Source organism: Littorina saxatilis, linkage group LG14 (assembly GCF_037325665.1).
Source record: "Littorina saxatilis isolate snail1 linkage group LG14, US_GU_Lsax_2.0, whole genome shotgun sequence".
In the NCBI taxonomy this organism is placed as follows: Eukaryota; Metazoa; Mollusca; class Gastropoda; order Littorinimorpha; family Littorinidae; genus Littorina; species Littorina saxatilis.
Window position 1 is genome coordinate 43695909 of NC_090258.1, and position 6000 is coordinate 43701908.

Genomic DNA, 6000 nt, shown 5'->3' on the forward strand with positions numbered 1-6000 from the left:
CGAGCCTGGTGCACTCAACATGTGAGGTGGCAATGTCAGCAGTGGGCTCAGGTGTTGTTTACAGATGAGTCCCACTTTTGCTTGGAACCTGCAGATGGTCGCACCCGAGTGTGGAGGCGTCGCGGAGAGCGCTTCGCAGAAGGCGCTGTTCTTGAACGACAGCGTTTTTGTGGAGGCTCTGTGATGGTCTGGGGAGGGATCAGCACACGTCTAAGAACACCTCAGTACCATGTAGTGGGCAACTTGACCGGTGTCCGCTACCAGAATGAGATCCTGCAACCCCTGGTCGCTCCAGCCCTCCAAGCGATCGGCCCTCGTGCGATTCTTCAGGATGACAACGCACCTCCCCATCCGATTCGCTCTGCACAGCTGCAAACACCTTCATCCAGCAGGCCAGGGTCAACAGGATGCTGTGGCCAGCCAACAGCCCGGACCTGAACCCCATAGAGCACATGTGGGACGAGCTTTGTCGTCGGGTACAGCAACATCACCCTCCTCCTGCCAATCTGGGTCAACTGCTGCAATGGCTCCAGCAGGAGTGGAATGGAGTTCCCAGAGCATTCATATGCAACCTGATCCACTCCATGCGCCAACGATGTGTTGAATGCCTGGCACACAACGGAGGGCACACGCGTTATTGACACTGATTCACATTGTTGTGAATTCCATTTTCGAGGGTTGTCACGTTTGACACAACCCCCCGCGGGTTAGGGGGAAGAATTTACCCGATGCTCCCCAGCATGTCGTAAGAGGTGACTAACGGATTCTGTTTCTCCTTTTACCCTTGTTAAGTGTTTCTTGTATAGAATATAGTCAATGTTTGTAAAGATTTTAGTCAAGCAGTATGTAAGAAATGTTAAGTCCTTTGTACTGGAAATTTGCATTCTCCCAGTAAGGTCATATATTGTACTACGTTGCAAGCCCCTGGAGCAATTTTTTGATTAGTGCTTTTGTGAACAAGAAACAATTAACAAGTGGCTCTATCCCATCCCCCCCTTTCCCCGTCGCGATATAACCTTGCAGGGCCGGACTACCGGGGGGGGTTATGGGGGTTGCGCAACCCCCCCCCCCCCTAGCCTAAACATGTACCTTACTTATTTAATTTTTTTTTTATTATTGCTTATTTTATGCCGTTTTATGCAATGAGCGACCATTTTCTTATCTCGGAATATGACCTACCCGTCAGCTTCAGGGGGCTTCGCCCCCTGACCCCCACAACGAGGGGGGGGGGTGGGTTCTAGGGTTTCCGGACCCCCCCCAGCCAAAAAATAAAAATATTGAATGAGGTATGCATTTCTTTATTTTACATTGAGTTTCAATTTTGGGGGTATTAATCAGTGACAAAATCTGCTGCCTGAAACTGGTAATGATCATCCTCAGAATGCACCAGATTGCACCATTTTGCATCCTTTTTTTCAAAATTTTCCGGGGGGGCATGCCCCCGGACCCCCCTAGCAAGCTAGGCGCTTCGCGCCGTCGGCTCGGCGCTTCGCGCCTTCACACCCATATCTTCACAATATACTTTTGAAAAAACCCAGTCATAAAATGAACTGATCCGCCCCTGCCGCCAGGGGGGACATCCCCCTGGGCCACCACTGGCAACCCCCCCCCTCCTCTTCGCCTAGTCCGGCCCTGCCTTGAATGGTTGAAAACGACGTTAAACACCAAATAAAGAAAGAAAGAACGTTTGACACACTCTAGCTAAATTGTCGCTGCCGCGTTCGATCTTTGCTTTGTTTGTCATTACTCCTTGGTTGTTCAATTATATAATTTTTTAAAAATGAAAGAATTCGGTCTTGTCTGATTTGTGTGGCGTGCTTGTAAAAAAGTGATCCTTAACGTGACTTTTTTTGAAGAGTGTATGAGAGTAAATTAGCCTACACAGGCTTTTTAACACCTCCTTTGGTGTAAACTAAGGATATAAAGAACAACGCCTTTCCACAATTCTCCTCACTATACGACACAAAGACAGGCATCCAGAAAGCTAAACCAAAAAGAGTGTCAGGAAACAAGCAACACTCAGAACGCTTTGTGCCAGAAACTCAACAAGTCAAGGAGACAGCCTTGACAAGAAAAGCCAAACCCGAATCAAATACTCACACATCAAGCAAGGATTCCACTGTATTGACAACACTGTCTCGTGAACCCATTGTGCCGCTCGATCTCTCTAGGGCTAGTCTTCGTGAGAGCATTTTCAGATTAACATGTCCACACTGGCCTGTTTTAGGAGGCACTATGAACAGTTGCTGACACCTATACACCAAACGTCTATGCACAGCGCATCTCCATGTCCATTTGTGACCTTGTCGAGACATCGAGAAAGGCCATTCATGCGCGACGAATAGTTGCTGAAACATATACAGCAAGATTCTATGCACCGCGCGTCTACATTTCCATTTGTGACCTTAATTGCTGGAATAATAACGAAGGCCGTCGAGTCAATCCAGTTCTGTAAGGTTTCTCAAAACACAAAATTTTCGACGCAGCCCACTGTGTAAATTAAGCTCGTAAAACCTGCATAAAAAGTCCGACGTAGCCCTCTTGGTAAAGCTTCTAAAACACAACAAGTTTGACTTCGACCACTGTGTAAATCTCGTAAAACACAAAACACAAAAAGTCCGACGCAGCCCACTGCCGATGTAAAGCTTGTGAAACACAAAAAGTCCGACATAGCCCACTCTGTAAAGCTTGTGAAACACAAAAAGTCCGACATAGCCCGGCTCTGTAAAGCTTGTAAAACACAAAAAGTCCGACGAAACCCTCTGTGTAAAGCTTGTAAAACACCAAAAGTCCGACGCAACCCTATGTGTAAAGCTTGTAAAACACCAAAAGTCCGACGCAACCCTATGTGTAAAGCTTGTAAAACACAAAAAGTCCGACGGAGCCCTCTGTGTAAAGCTTGTAAAACACCAAAAGTCAGACGCAGCCCTCTGTGTAAAGCTTGTAAAACACAAAAAGTCCGACGCAGCCCTCTGTGTAAAGCTTGTAAAACACAAAAAGGCTGACGCAGCCCTCTGTGTAAAGCTTGTAAAACACAGAAAAGGCCGACGCAGCTTGTGAAACACAAAAAGTCCGACATAGCCCACTCTGTAAAGCTTGTGAAACACACAAAGGCTGACGCAGCCCTATCTGTAAAGCTTGTAAAACAAAAAGGCTGACGCAGCCCTCTGTGTACAGCTTGTAAAACACAAAAAGGCCGACGCAGCTTGTGAAACAATACGTCCGACATAGCCCACTCTGTAATGCTTGTGAAACACAAAAAGGCCGACGCAGCCCTCTGTGTAAAGCTTGTGAAACAAAAAGTCCGACAGAGCCCACTCTGTAAAGTTTGTGAAACACAAAAAGTCCGACGCAGCCCTCTGTGTAAAGCTTGTAAAACCGCACAAAAAGTCAGACGCAGCCCTCTGTGTAAAGCTTGTGAAACAAAAAGTCCGACAGAGCCCACTCTGTAAAGTTTGTGAAACACAAAAAGTCCGACGCAACCCTCTGTGTAAAGCTTGTAAAACACCAAAAGTCCGACGCAGCCCTCTGTGTAAAGCTTGTAAAACACAAAAAGTCAGACGCAGCCCTCTGTGTAAAGCTTGTGAAACAAAAAGTCCGACATAGCCCACTCTGTAAAGTTTGTGAAACACAAAAAGGCTGACGCAGCCCTCTGTGTAAAGCTTGTAAAACACAAAAAGTCCGACATAGCCCACTCTGTAAAGCTTGTAAAACACAAAAAGTCCGACGGAGCCCTCTGTGTAAAGCTTGTAAAACACAAAAAGTCCGACGGAGCACTCTGTGTAAAGCTTGTAAAACACAAAAAGGCCGACGCAGCCCTCTGTGTAAAGCTTGTAAAACACAAAAAGTCCGACGCAGCCCTCTGTGTAAAGCTTGTAAAAGACAAAAAGGCCGACACAGCCCACTCTGTGTAAAGCTTGTAAAACAAAAAGTCCGACGCAGCCCTCTGTGTACAGCTTGTAAAACACAAAAAGTCCGACGCAGCCCTCTGTGTAAAGCTTGTGAAACACAAAAAGTCCAATGCACGACGAGACCCCGCAAAAAGTGAAAGGTTCAATACAGTGAGTGAGTTTCAGAAATTGAATGTGACATTCCCATTACCCCCCCCCCCCCCACCTTCACCCACACACTGATTTGCTCGCCCCTCCCCCCTCCCCCGTTTTGTGTTTTAACCACGCTCTGTACATTCTGCTATGCCCCCTATTCCCCAAATCCCGGCCCCCCTCCTCTATTTCATCACATACAATTGTGTCAGTCATTTATTAATTTTGTCGTCATCATTTTTTATGCTTTTGACGAAAAAAAAAGAAGAAGAAAGAGACGAACAAACAGATAGAGAGAGAGAGAGAGAGAGAGAGAGACAGACAGACAGACAGACAGACATACATAAATTCAGACATACAGACAGAGGCAGACAGGCAGACAGAAAGACAGACAGGCAGGCAGACAGAAAGACAGACAGACAGACAGACATAAAGACAGACAGACAGAGGGACCGACAGAAAGACTGACAGACAGACAGACACACAGCCATTAAGACAGACAGACAGACAGAGCAGAAAGACAGACAGACAGACAGACAGACAGACAGACATAAAGACAGGCAGACAGACATAAAGACAGACAGACAGGCAGACAGACATAAAGACAGACAGACAGACAGACAGGCAGACATAAAGACAGACAGACAGGCAGACATAAAGACAGACAGACAGACAGGCAGACAAACAGACAGACAGGCAGACAAACATAAAGACATAAAGACAGACAGACAGACAGACAGACAGACATAAAGACAGACAGACAAGACATAAAGACAGACAGACATAAAGACAGACATAAAGACAGACAGACAGACAGACATAAAGACAGACATAAAGACAGACAGACAGACAGACAGACAGACAGACATAAAGACAGGCAGACAGGCAGACAGACAGACAGACAGACAGACAGACAGACATAAAGACAGACAGATAGACAGACAGACATAAAGACAGACATAAAGACAGACAGACAGACAGACAGACATAAAGACAGACAGACAGACAGACAGGCAGACATAAAGACAGACAGGCAGACATAAAGACAGACAGACATAGAGGCAGACAGACAGACAGACAGACAGACAGACAGACATAAAGACAGACAGGCAGACATAAAGACAGTCAGACGTAGAGGCAGACAGACAGACAGACAGACAGGCAGACAGACATAAAGACAGACAGACAGACAGAAAGACAGGCAGGCAGACAGACATAAAGACAGACAGACAGACAGGCAGACATAAAGACAGACAGACATAGAGGCAGACAGACAGACAGACAGACAGAGAGGCAGACAGGCAGACAGAAAGACAGACAGGCAAACAGACAGGCAAAGAGACATAAAGACCGACAGACACAGACAGAAAGGGAGACAAAGAGAGAGCTCGGCTGGCAGGATCATTCCCATTACAACAATGGTCAGTGTTTGTGAACAGAAAGCAATGTACTGTCATAAGTGCTCATGACTATTTGCACATAACAAAAGGGCGACATCTACGCTGTGTTTATTCTGTTTTTACAGCTCACACCATCTCCATACAGCTCACACCGTGTCTCTGATGCGTCTTCAACACGTGGTTCCCTTGCATTGGAATATTGACCTGGATCAACAAAAATGCATTATCACACAAAGCTTTATTGTAAACCCATGTTCCTCCACTACAGTGTACACCCCCCCCCCTCCTCTCTCTCTCAGTTTACCACCTGGAAACATATGAGACTATCGGGTCTTAAAAGGATGGAGTCTTGAAATTCATGGAGGTGCATTTGCAGAGGTTATGAACAGAAAGTCTGACAAATCAAGATCTTAAAAGAGGCAAGACTCAAATCAGGGGTCAGTTAAAGGGGCAAGACTCAAATCAGGGGTCAGTTAAAGGGGCAAGACTCAAATCAGGGGTCAGTTAAAGGGGCAAGACTCAAATCAGGGGTCAGTTAAAGGGGCAAGACTCAAATC